The following is an 11,940-nucleotide window of genomic DNA, read 5'->3' as shown; positions in this document are numbered from 1 at the left end:
GAGAGAGGAGAGGAGAGGAGAGGAGAGGAGAGGAGAGGAGAGGAGAGAAGCGAAGAGAGAAGAATGAAGCACCTTCATTATGGAAAAGAGGTAAGCTTACTTTTGCCTTTTATTCTTTCCTCTATGTATACGAGGAAGACAGCCAAAGACAGAGCAGATGAGGTCTTGAAAACTATTTGAGTATTTTTCTGCATTCCAACAATACCAGAAAATGTGAAACTTTTTTTTGATGACATGTTCCTTGATTGTTCTCTTAGTAAGAGAAAAGCCAGCATCCAGAGATTCTTCCGAATTCATTCTTGAGTATTTATTGCTGAAGAGAAAACAGACATTACCAGGATTGAAACTATGCCCAGGTTTGTCACAGCAGCAGTAGCAGTACTTATACAAATCAGTCACCCTGTGACTTGCCACCAGCTTTATCTGTCAGTTTTCTATGGTGAGAGTAACTGGGGAACGAGGGCATAAAGCTATGCAGGACAGATAATTCAAGTTGAACAAGGACTGTTGTAATAGTTCAACACAAAGCAAGAAATTAAAATTACATGCTAAGCCAGGATTAAAAAATGCAAGATGTATGTCCTCCTTGTGATGTCTGGGCATGCAGTAATTTAACTCATAAACTCAACTACATCTCTGACTCACTGCACCTACATAATTGTGAATATGAAAATGAAATCCCAATGAGGTTTGGTGGTATCTCACAAGTTCGCAGCCAGACAGTATTCTAGATGGTATTAGTGTGATCTCCAAAGAAAATGCTACTAAGATTCACAATTTATAGTAGAAGAGGGATGGCATGAGAGAACAGCTGAGTTCTTGAGTTTGGCCTGGCTCACCTGAGAAGCTGTTGCCCTTCATTAAGCCATGATGTAAGAAGGTTCCTCAAATGGGTGTTTGAGCCCATTGAGACGCCTGCCTTGGAAATACAGTGACAACTCAGCTAGGTTGAACAACCTGCAATTGTCTGGAACTGTAGGAAGATCACTACATGTATCAGAATGACTTGCTGTTGCTCTACTCCTTTACTTAGCTCATTTAATGCAACTAAATGCATTTAGACATTAGAAAGAAATTTTTTACAATGAGGGTGGTGAAGCACTGGAACAGGTTGCCCAAAGAGGTGGTGAAGGCCCCATCCCTGGCAACATTCAAGGTCAGGTTGGACGGGGCTCTGAGCAACCTGATCTGGTTAAAGCTGTCCCTGCTCACTGCAGGGGGGTTGGGATAGATGACCTCTAAAGGTCCCTTCCTACCCAAAGCATTCTATGATTCTATGATTCTATGATTCTATAAATCATGTGTCCGGGAACAAATCATGATGAAGTGTTCCTTTGTAAAGCAGTGCGACTGAAAAGGACTTAGAGGTCCCAGCTTCGTCCTGTGGCTGCAGTGGCAAATTGTTGTTGGGTGCATGGGCAGGAGAATTTTGATTAGGGGAAGTGACTAAAAAACTTTTCCACCTCCAGCATTAGCAAGGTCATTGCTGAAATGGTGTCTCCAGGATCCAGTGTCCAGCTTTACATGGAATTTCATGCTCTGTGTCCCATGCTTCAAAAAGCATATTCACTTATTGGAAAAAGTGCTAGAAGGCTAATCTGAATTCTGGGAAACTTACTTTCTATGTGACAAGGAAGAAGTTTGATCTGTAATTTATCCAAGCTTCTTTAAGAAGAAGAAGGAAAAAAAAAAAGATAAAAAAAATTTAGTGGGAGCTGAGTCTTGAGAAATTCATCCAGGAATTGGGTGCAGCATTTTAACTCAGGCTGCTGTCCAACATAAATTCATGCTGTCCTGGTTCTTTGCGCTGGTTAGACCTTCCCACCACCTTCTTATGATGGCACTGCTTCTCAAACAGCAGCACAGTGACCTAGAACAGGGAATTTAACATAGCAAATTCCCCCAAAAGATGAGTTTTCAGCTGGGATCTGTCCCAGTCTTGATTTACTGAATGGCTTCAGCAGTGCTTGAGTCAGCACGAAGGAGGCAAAAACAGGGAAGAACACATTCATTCTGGTGACTGACTGTACTTCTGTGATGTTAAAGTGTGTCTAAACTATACTCTAAGGGCAATAAACTACTGTATCAAAGTGCCAAGGAACACAGTGGGCTCTGTGACACGATACAAATACTTGAAAAATCTGGGCTCCATCCTTAGACTTCTGTATACTGAAGAATAATGGTGGTTTTGGTTTAGAAATGCCTGGCCAGTGTTAGCTGGAAGAGCAGCCTAGGGAATATCATGCTCCAATCTCCATTCTGAATCTGTGCACCCTTCTGCTCTACTAGGGTTTTAAATCTATTCAGTCTGAAATGTGATGACAGTCAAATGTTTTCCATAACAGAAAATTGTATCAAAGTGAGAGCATCAGGGGAACTCCCATACTTATCCAAACTATTAGAGCAGGGTGCTCCCAAAATGTTGGCTTCTGCTAGTGAAATAGGTGTGACAATGTTATCTAACGTTTGCTAGTGTATAAAGTGAGTAATGAAAAAGCAGTCTTGTGCACACATAAAATAACATTTTGTTGTGGTTTAACCCCAGCCAGCAACTAAGCACCATACAGCCATGTACTCACTCCCCTGCCCCCGGTGGGATGGGGGAAATTGGAAGAGTAAAAGTGAGAAAACTCCTGAGTTGATAAGAACAGTTTAATAATTTAAATAAAATAATAATAATAACAATAAAATATACAAAGCAAGAGATGCACAATGCAATTGCTCACCACCTTCTGACGGATGCCCAGCCAGTTCCCGAGCAGCAATCGCTCCCCCCAGCCAACTCCCCCCAGTTTATATACTGAGCATGATGTCATATGGCATGGAATAGCCCTTTGGTCAGTTTGGGTGAACTAGTCTGGCTGTGCCCCATCCCAGCTTCTTGTGTACCTCCTCACTGGCAGAGTATGGGAAACTGAAAAATTCTTGACTTAGTGTAAGCACTGCTCAGCAACAACTAAAGCATCAGTGTGTTATCAACATTATTCTCATCCCTAATCCAAAACACAGCTTTATACCAGCTACTAGGAAGAAAATTAACTCTATCCCAGCCAAAACTAGGACACGTTTAGAGGCCAAATGTAATTTTAGAAGAATCCCATTGAAAAAGCAAGATTAGGGCAAAAGACGGATTTTTTCCAGAGAACTCTGGCCACATCAATGTGGGTATCATGAAGGGAAACCAAGCTCTGCTCCCATTTACATGCTGTACGTACAGCACCACTCCCTGAAGTCAATTCAGTTGGTTTGTCTTCAGACTGACTTCAGAAAAAATCTGACTCAGTAATGTGCTTGAACTGGCGATGACACAATCAGTGGAGCTGAGATCTAATTGACCGTAAAAACATTCTCAACTATTGAGTATAAAGGGAAAAAAATCTAGCAACTAAATAATGAGGGGGATCCATTCTTATGTAAATAAAGTTCATAAAGGAATAAATAGTGCTTTGAGGATTCATATCCATGTATCTGCTCAGTAGGTTGTTCCAAGAGAAAACCTCTTTGATTGCATATTCCAGTTTTCTGCCTTTACTTCCAATGTTTTTGCAGCTGAGGAACCCAGGAGGTAATTTCTTTTCTATATGGCAAAAGCAAGCTCCATTCCTTTCCCCTGGGCTGTGGAAAAGCAGGACACAAAGATGGTCTCCACTCCAAAGATTTTTTAGCCTCCGTGTAAAATAAAGAGACAGTGGGCGGACACAACAAACACAGAGCAAGTGGAATAGTGAGAACCTTTCCAAATTAGAGTCATGAGGAAAAGTTGCAGACTAGTGGCACAATTATCTAATTCAGGAATAATGCATATTTCACAAATAGCACCTTCCACCCCCACAGAGTTTTACAGACCTTACAGCACAGCAGAATAACACTTCCTGGGATGAGGAAAAAAGGGCAAATTCTTGACTGATTCATAGACCTCTAGAGTCAGACATGGTGGCTGACTGGAAGTGTGAAGAGGACAACCCAGAGATAACTGGATCCCAGTCACGACTTGAAAGAGATGGGAACACTATGAAATAGCCAAATGTCTTGGCTTTCCCCTACAATGTGCAGAAATGTCCCTGGAGACACTGCCTGGGTGTTTGCTTACAGTTCTTTCTCCTTTCAGCCTGCATCAGGAAAACTCAGTTTTGTATGGAAGGCAAAACAACAGAGAAGAGATTCAGGAAAGCTTTTACAAGTGAGGACCTGGAGCAGCAGACTAAGATTTTTTATCTTTATTATTACTTATTATTAGATTCCTTTTGCAATTGCCCTTACATTGTCAGTGATTGCCATATGGATTTTGTGGAGAATTATAGGAAATGACAATGCATTCATCAACAGACTAGAGGAAGGGAAAGATAAAAACCAGAAACACGGAACCGAGAAGGTCTCCAGAGACTGTCCTTGCTCTGACTGCCATTTGTGCTTTTTCCTATCTCTTCAAATTGTGAAGATTATAAGTTTTAAAAATCCCAGTCAAAGTCTCCATCTAGCAGTTCATGCAAGTCTGGAGGAGCCTGAGCTGGGCCCACTAATAATGGAGCAAAGACGCTGCACTAGACTCTGTCCATGCACTTCTCTGGGGTGAATCACAGGGAGTAGGATTCCACAATAGAGTCTGTGATCCCCCTGGTACTGACTGACTTGGAGTTTAAGCAGCAGTAGGGTTCTTTCCAGAAGAGCTCAGCAATTAGCAGCAATAGGGAAAATACTGTTATTCTAAAGTGGGATTTCTGGTTGTCAGTGTGGGGCTGGGAGAGCGCAAACACTGGCTCTGATTTCTCCTGCTCGTGTAACCTGGGCACATTAAACTCTTGGAAAACAGCCTCACAACTTCAGAAATGAGCTGGCACCATGCTTGCCTTTGGGATCAATGTGCTAATGCTCTCAGGCCATTTGTACCAACAGGTTGCCTTAATTTTCAGTTTGTGAGAGACATGATTTTAAACATAATCGTTTCCTGTGAATATTCACTGAGGCCCTGGGGGTGACATGCTTTCAGGCAATTGCAGCAGAAATGTCAATAAAAGGAGCAGTGCTGGAAAATCATTAGCAAAGAGTACTTTTAACTTTGTTCCTTGTCTACCCTGGGCAGGCTGCTGACACTTCTTCTGTCTCCAGAAATTTATTGTAGCAATGGAAGTTGAAATAGGTTCAGTTAAAATAAAGGATATGTGGAGCTCCAGCCAAATCCAGAAGCAAACCCAAATGACTAGCTGTTAGAGGTACAAAACACATAGAGCATTTTTCTTCCTCATACTTCTTTTCTTGCTGATTCCTGCTGGAAAGAGGAACAGAAGCTCTGAAAGGCCTTTTGAGTGTTTCTGTAAGGAACAGAAAGCAGCATGCAAGCACCTTGTGAAAACATCAGCCAAGTTTGCAGAGCAAGAAAGACCCAAAAAGTCCAATAAAGTTGAGATGAGCAAAGAACACATGAGATCTTGGTGACCAAGACTTTTTATTTGGTTTTATACTCAATGGGAATCTATCAGCAGGACTTCAGTGAATTTCTGAGGCAATCTTTTTTTCTTAGGCCTCCTGCAGCTACACCTATCCAACTCCTGACAGATACCTGAACAGGGATTTATTCTAATAGTACTACATTGTATGTTAGAGGTGAGTCAAATGCACAGTGAAAGATAGCTCAGCTCGGACCAGAGGCACTGAAAACACCTCAAAAGCAAAACCCAAAATGTCCTAGGTGAAATTCACTCGTGTCGTGTAAGCTACATCCTCTCTGCAATCCTGACTTCAGGTGACTCAGCTAACTTGCTTCGCTAGTGTTTGTTTTATCCAGGCTGCTCATTTTAAGGTGTAGGTGCAGGCTTAGCATGAGAGTGTGGGGGGAAAAAAATGATGAAAAGTAGTTGCTTGATTACTGATCTTTTAGTGGAGAAGGAAGTGTGGAGTTCCTGTTGTTAATTTCCTGCAAAATGAAAGTCTGGGGGGAGCTTTTCCTCTTATGTTTCCATTTCAACTTTCTGCATTGAGATAAGGAAAGGAAGATCACTTACCAATTAACTGTCAAGGGCAAATAGACTCGAAACAGAGAAAATTAATTTTTTCCCAATTAAAATAGATTCTGATAGTAGGAAACAAAGACAAAAAGATTAAAACAACACCACCTCCCCACCCAAGGATCTTTCCCATTCCCCCCTTCACCCCTTCCCCCCCTCACCCCTGACCCCTCTCCCCACGAGGGGCGCAGGGGCGGCCATGGGGGCTGGGGCCAGCCCCTGGCAGCCCCTCTGGGCCGCTCCTCCCTCCTGCCACGGCTCCCTGCTCCAGCGCGGGCCCTTCCCCGGGCTGCAGTCCTGCAGGGACAACCTGCTCCCGCCTGGGCTCTCCAGGGCCGCAGCTCCTGCAGGAAATATCCCCCTGCTGCGGCCTGGGGCCCTCCCCGGGCTGCAGGCTGGCTCTCTGCTCCAGCGGGGTCTCTCCAGGGCTGCAGGGGATCCCTGCTCCGGGCCTGCAGCACCTCCTGCCCTCCTCCTCCTGCGGCCTCGGGCTGCCTCTGCTGCTGCTCCCTCCTTGGCTTCCTCCTCCTCTGCCTGGGCCGCCTCGGGCCCTTTCGGAAACCTCTCTTCCCCGCTGCCGGCGCCCCCAGCTTGGCTGAGGGGCTCAGCTGTGTCCTGCGCTGGGGCCACCATCCATGAAAAGTCCCAGCGGCCACAGCAATGCCAAGCTGGATGCCCATAGAGAAGCACTGCCACTATTCCATAGACAGGGAACCCAGCGATAGTCCCTGCTCTGGTCACCCAACCATCAGAGCAATCTCCATATCCAGAGGCAGCAGGATGTAAAGATGCCTTTAATAACCTCTTAGTCCCAACAACCCTAGACTGCTGTATTAGGAACAGAGATGTGGAAGATTTTTTTATTTTTCCTCTTGAAAATGAGCATCCCTTTTCATGTCTATAATTCAATTAATGTTCTTCCGTCACCAGGATTCCTCTGTTCATCATTTTCTCATTTTAGCGATCTGTCAGTGGAAGGTAATGAAAATGTAAGCAAGCCACTGTTGTGTGGGTGGGAAGTAAACTTTGGTGTTAAGTCAAAAATCACAGTTTGAGGTCTGGGTGCACTTCAAGTGGTAATTCACTTGGTAAGTCAGTTTGTCCTATCATCAAGCTGTCATTTCTAAGCAGTGCTGCACCAGGTTCCTGCCAGAGACTATTAAGCAAGTCGTTATTATTTCAGCCCCATTAGCTAACGGGATACACCTCTCTACCCAAGTAAAGATGCTAATCAGCTTTGCCTTGAAGCAGTATATTCAGCATTTTTCTTCTGAGATATGGCTTCCTACACCATTACTAAATATCAACCCGAATTGTGGGGCAAAGAGCAGAGCGTTCAGGGGTGAGATAACCTGATCCCTTCTTCACCTGGCCATGGTGGCAAGTAGTGAAGACAAGCTTGGGACTAGGAGCTACAGATTCCATCAGGGAAAGAATAAAAACACAGTCCTAGTTTCCTAGCTGAACATGGTAGTCAGTTCATTCCACCTGCCTCCTTCTTCCTTCTTCAGTTACCTTTGAAAACTGAATACATGCTGTGAAGTCACTTAGGTGCCTTTGATAATTTCTCTCCTGGCCTTAGTTACCAAAAGATCAGACTTGGAATTTTGCTCCCATTTTGTCAGAGGTAGGCAACCTGCTGGGCTTCAGGACCCAGAGGGTTTCCTCCTCTCTCAGCCTGATGGCTGCCGGGCTGCTCTGGTTCTGTGTTCCCAGGTCCAGCCTGGGGTGAGGCTGAGCATGTGTTCCCAATAGATACACACACACTCTACAGGCTCCACACGTGCCCAGACACACAGACCAATGCAGACAGAGATTACTCTTATTTTTTTTATTGACATCCACATGAACAAACCCAGCACTCACAGAAACATGAACAAAGATGGCTCAATCCTCTCCTCCCCTCTGGCTAATCCGGATTGAAGGCTGCTATTGGAATATACACACATGATGTGGGTCTCTCCAGCAGCTGGTCAGGACCCCCAGTTTGCCCAATACCCAGTCCCTGGACCACGGTCTCCTCCAGTTGCTGGCATGCAGACCTCTTAGTCACCAGCCAGCCCACCTTGCATCTCACTAGTGTTGACACATGCACACAGAACAGAGATGGTAGCTGGAAATAGGATTTCATGAGGATGTAGGATAGACTGTAGTGATCAAGCACTGCCTGTCCAGTGAGACAAATGTACTCACCAGTAACATGGTGTCGTGGTTTAGCCCCAGCCAGCAACTAAGCACCACGCAGCCGCTCGCTCACTCCCCCTACCCCGATGGGATGGGGGAGAGAATTGGAGGAGTAAGAGTGAGAAACACTCCTGGGCTGAGATAAGAACAGTTTAATAATTGAAATAAAGTAAAATAGTAATGCTAATAGTAACAGTATAATAATGATAATAATAATAATGATACACGAAGCAAGTGATGCACAATGCAATTGCTCACCACCCGCCGACCGATACCCAGACAGTTCCCGAGCAGCGATCGCTGCTCCCCGGCCAACCCCCCCCAGTTTATATACTGAGCATGACGTCATATGGTATGGAATAGCCCTTTGGTCAGTTTGGATCAACTCTTCTGGCTGTGCCCCCTCCCAGTTTCTTGTGCGCCTGGCAGAGCATGGGAAGCTGAAAAAGTCCTTGACTAGCATAAGCAGTACCCAGCAACAACTACAAACATCAGCCTGTTATCAACATTCTTCTCCTACTAAATCCAAAACACAGCACTATGCCTGCTGTTAGGAAGAAAATTAACTCTATCCCAGCCGAAACCAGGACACATGGTAACACATGTCCAGCTCTTTTTCCCTGTATTTCCCTGCTCTTGTTTCTCCCCAGTTCATAGAATCATAGAATCATGGAATGCTTTGGGTTGGAAGGGACCTTTAGAGGTCATCTAGCCCAACCCCCCTGCAGCGAGCAGGGACAGCTTTAACCAGATCAGGCTGCTCAGAGCCCCATCCAACCTGACCTTGAATGTTGCCAGGGATGAGGCCTCTACCACCTCTCTGGGCAACCTGTTCCAGTGCTTGGCCACCCTCATTGTAAAAAACTTTTCTAATGTCTAGTCTAAATCTATTATTTAGTTTAAATCAATTATTCCTTGTCCTGTCACAACAGGCCTTATTAAAAAGATTCTCCCCATCTTTCCTGTAGGCCCCCTTTAAGTACTGGAAGGTCTCAATAAGGTCTCCTCGCAGCCTTCTCTTCTCCAGGCTGAACAACCCCAACTCTCTCAGCCTGGCCTCATAGGAGAGGTGCTCCAGCCCTCGGATCATTTTGGTTCACCTCATTTTGATTCACCTCAATCCCTCCATTTTCCCACCTTTGGTTCTTCCTCTAAACATCCCATAAGACATTTTGCACATTTCCATAACCCCCCTAAAACCTTCCATCCTAAATTTTGCACAATCCCAAAATACTCTTCCCATGATAAGTCCTTGTTGTTAGGCAACAAACTGTTCAGGTGGCATGGCTGTCTGGGGAAGGACTGTCTTTGGTTGGCTCCTCCTGGTAGGTTCCACACCAGGACAATGTTCTAGTCCTTCTCCTTTGAAGGTCTGAGGAGCAGCTGGTTCAGTGCTCTGGTTTTCATTGGTTAGGTTTTCACTGGTTAGGTTTTCACCATGCAGATAGATGGTGAATCTGTGCTTAATGTTTTGTGCTCTGTCCCTGCTCATCACAGACATTTTCACCTCCGTCAGCATTTAATACCTGTCTAATGGCCTGCTTTTGAGGGATCTCTGCAAGTTTCCCCACCTTCTCTTCCAAGCTGCTGATTTTTCATAAATTTGAAGAAAAATATGGATTTTTTCAAACATCAGCAAGTGGCTCTGTCCTGCAGTCCTAGAAAGGGTTATTGCAGCAGCACTCCAGCAGATGGCTGGCTTCTGTCATGAATAAAACTCTCCCAAGGAAAGCACGTCGTGCAGCAGCATATTTGCAAAAAAGAGCAGAGATTTATTTCCTTCGGCTATTGATTAATACAGCAGCTCTCTTTCCACTTTGGATTTGTTAATGAAACTGGAAATAAAAACAACCCTGTGCAGTTCAAGGAAGACAAATATGACAAAGCAAAGTAAATTGCTGACATGAAAAGATTCACTATCCCCTAAAGAAAATCCACCAAACTCTATTCCTCATTCAACTCTCCTTTTTAAAAACTGGTACTTATAAAGTATTTATCAATTCTATTCTGGATGGATTCTCTTTAGGTCATGCTAAAATAAGTGCTGTTTCCCTTCCCTAGAACCAAAGGGAAAAGGCTGAATGTATTTAAGCAAACAGATTTGATTTGTCTCAGTAGGAGAGTGAAAGATGAAACAAAAAAGGCCAGGTGAGATGATCTTGTAGTTTTTGAACATTCAGATCTGTGAAAGAAAGTGACTGTGCTCATCAGCAAACAAGCAATTCTTCAAAAATTGGGACCTGTTTGACTCAGGTTGCTTCTGACAGAAATGTGCCCTGAAATCTTTCAGCTTTCAGTCTCATCGCATGCAAAAGTAGGTAAATCCCAATTCTTCCCAACTATTGAAGTAAAACAGGTGGAAAAAGGGCCCTGAGTCTAAGTGTCATAAATAACATACATGGAAGTTTATCCTGAACTGATGCACTGGTAACATCGCTGCCATCTCTACAATAGCTAAGCTGGCAGACAATTAGATGTTTGCCACTGCATTCAGTAAAGGGATGAAGTTATGGTGAGGGAGCCACAGCTGTAGGGTGAATACTGTAGCACAGTGAATCACAGAAAACAGGGCTTAAGGGACTTGCAGAGGCTCTCATCTAGTCTATGCTCCTGCTCCACACACATCTGTCCTAGTAGTGCTTTTTCAAATTCTAAAAAAAAAAAAAACAACCCAATCCAAAACCCCAAACTTTGCAAGAATAAAGACTTCACATTTATTTCAGTAGCCTTGTGAATACTGTTTTTCTCTCTGACAGTTTATCTTTATCTCCCTAAAGACAACTGAAGTCCATTGCTTGTTGACCTAACCCAGATGGGTATGCAGAAAAATCTGCTACCTTACTCCTTTCAGCAACCTTCTACATATTTCAGGATTTCTGTCATGTCCACCCTCAATTTCCTCTTTGCTAGGCTAAACAATCCATTCCTTTCAATATCTTTCCTTAGGTCATGTTTTCCTGACTTTGAAGCATTCATCCAGCTCTCTGAATACTGTCCAGTTCAGCCACTTCATTCTTGTAACGTAGGGCCTGAAACAGAACACAGCACCGAGTGTTGTAAAATGCTAGTGTTTAAGAGTATTGGATAAGCATCTTTTGGTCTGCAAATGAAAGCACATGTTCTGCCATATGGCTGTTGTCAGTTCAACATGTGCCTTTCTTTTTTGTTGGTGTAATGCCCTCTCCAGGTGAAGAGGTAAACGGATTAAACATATTTGCCTGTATTCCAAATAACTGTATAGGAATTTATATCTGGAATGTGAATGAACCCATAAAAATACTTTGAAAAAAGTACTTTGAAAAGTATTTCAGAGGTCCTCTTTCATATCCCATCTGCATCACAGGAACAAACAGACCCATAGGTCACCCAGGGCAGTATTTTCTGTCTGACAGAAAATACTTGATATTGATAAATATCTTTGATATTTAGAGAAGGTACCATTAACTTCATAGGCAATCACTGTGGGATGCTGCGGGCATGGGAAAGTGTTTTAATTCCATGAGGGAGAGGTTGGCCAATGCTTTTAAATCCGATAGTTTATGTCCCCTTTTAAAAGCATGGTATAATCCTTACTCATGAAACTTGTTCAAGTTCTCAGACTGCTAAATTGTTGGCTCTAGCAATCTGTCACATCCCATTAAATCAATTTATTCATCTTCCTTAAGAAGTAACGGATTAGTAGATACAGAGGAAGTGACATAATGATACTTCATAACTTCTGCTGACTTTTGGTAAGGTCCAACACACATTTTTA

The sequence above is a fragment of the Pelecanus crispus genome, chromosome 2, assembly GCF_030463565.1.
Source record: "Pelecanus crispus isolate bPelCri1 chromosome 2, bPelCri1.pri, whole genome shotgun sequence".
NCBI lineage: Eukaryota > Metazoa > Chordata > Aves > Pelecaniformes > Pelecanidae > Pelecanus > Pelecanus crispus.
Note: the sequence above shows the minus strand (reverse complement) of the source record.